Source organism: Phyllobates terribilis, unplaced genomic scaffold (assembly GCF_046119375.1).
Source record: "Phyllobates terribilis strain yellow unplaced genomic scaffold, ASM4611937v1 Scaffold_12__6_contigs__length_324123572, whole genome shotgun sequence".
Lineage (NCBI taxonomy): Eukaryota > Metazoa > Chordata > Amphibia > Anura > Dendrobatidae > Phyllobates > Phyllobates terribilis.
In genome coordinates this window covers 205907873-205909839 of record NW_027362772.1, presented here as the reverse complement: position 1 = coordinate 205909839, position 1967 = coordinate 205907873, and positions in this window count along the sequence as shown.

The window sequence follows — 1967 nt, the reverse complement described above, 5'->3', positions numbered from 1 at the left end:
TTCAGAGATGGAGAAGGACTTGGGCATCTTGATTGATAGCAAACTAAATTGGAGTGCCCAAAGTCAGGCCGCTGCTGTAAGGGCAAACAGGGTAATGGGATGTATCAGAAGAGGTATAGCTGCAAAGGATGAGAACATTGTTCTTCCACTGTACAAAGCACTGGTCAGACCACACTTGGAATACTGTGCTCAGTTATGGGCCCCAATATATAGAAAGGATATAAATGAGCTTGAAAAGGTACAAAGGAGGGCAACAAAATTAATAAGGGGAATGGAGGGACTGCAATACCCAGAGAGGTTGGCAAAACTAGGACTATTCAGCCTGGAAAAGAGAAGGTTGAGGGGGGACATAATAAATGTGTACAAATATGTTAGGGGACAGTATAGAGACCTTGCCCGGGATTTGTTCAAAAGGAGGGATATTACGGTAACAAGAGGGCATTCACTAAGACTGGAAGAGAAAAGGTTTCAGCACCAGCATAGGAAGGGGTTCTTTACGGTAAGAGCAGTGAGAATATGGAATTCACTGAGTGAGGAGACGGTAATGTCGGATTCACTAAACCAGTTCAAGCGGGGACTGGATGCTTTTCTAGATACCAGACAGATTTCTGCATATACTTAAAAATAGAATAAAATAGTAGGTTGATACAGGGATTTATTCTGACTGCTGGTTTCAGAGTCGGGAGGGAATTTTTCCTCAGGTGAAGATTGGCTAAATCATTTGGGGTTTTTGCCCTCCTCTGGATCAACTTTAGCAATTACAGAACTAACAGGTCAAACTTGATGGACGCAAGTCTTTATTCGGCTTTACTAACTATGTAACTATGTAACTATGTGACTTGTGGTGAGAGGCAGAGTTGTGTTTGAGGATGCAGTTGTTGACGTTCTTCCAGTACTATGTCTCTGTCCAGGAAGGCGCAACCTGACCTCGTCGTCACTAGCATCCTCCTCCACCTCCTCTGCTGACCTCATCTCTTGGCTGACTGTGGGTTGACAGTAAGTGGGATCTCCAACCTCATCATCATCACCCTGTGTGTTATCACACCAGTCGTCCTCAGAGCCAACCTGTTCCTGCCCTGACAAAAAACTAAAGTTGTCGCTCCAATCAGGTATTTGAGTCTCATCATCGTCTTCCTCATTGTCTCCACCAACAGGAGTTACAGTTTGGGAATGAGGGTCTACATTATGGTCAGAACCTTCTGCGTCTGGTCCTGGATCCGACTCATAAAGATTCTGGGCATCAGTGCAGATCATTTCCTCGTCTGGATTCACAGAAGCGCTGGAGCCGACTTCTGATTCCCAGGCTATAGTATGAGTAAACAGCTCTGCAGACTCAACCATCTGTTCTACCTCATACTCAGACGGGCAGCTGGAGATTTGGGAGCTGTGAGGAAGCAAGTGCGATTTGGGTGACACCTTTGAGGACTGGAGTATTTGTGATGTTGAAGTTGATGTGGAGGAGAGCCCACTTAAAGGAGCACTTGATATCCGTTGAAGCACCTGCTGTTTTTGTGCCTCATCTGGAATTTGTAGCGATTGGCGTGGCCGTAAGAAAGGGATCTTATCACATTGTCCGCTAAAAGAAGTAGACATTTTAGTTTGGCTGGAAGATGGTCTTTCTTCTGCAGATGTTACTGTTGCTTTAACACCTACCCCACGGACACAACCTTTTTTCCCCTTCCCAACATGCCTATTCCCCTTTCCACCAGCAGCAGGCCTTTTTCCACTCATTTTGGTGGTTAACTAATTCACAACTCTGGAGTTGTTTGCACAAAAAAACAATGGATGGGAACCGAGCAGAGCTGAGTGGCCAAACTGTGGTATTAGGCCAAAACTATTGGCTGGGTTAGATGCAGAAAAAAATTATATTCAATTTGCAACCTGATGGAGGTCAGTATAGATGGACTAATAGAACAAGTCCCACACACTGCTAGAAGGCCAAATATTTTTTCAGAGGTAGATGCAGA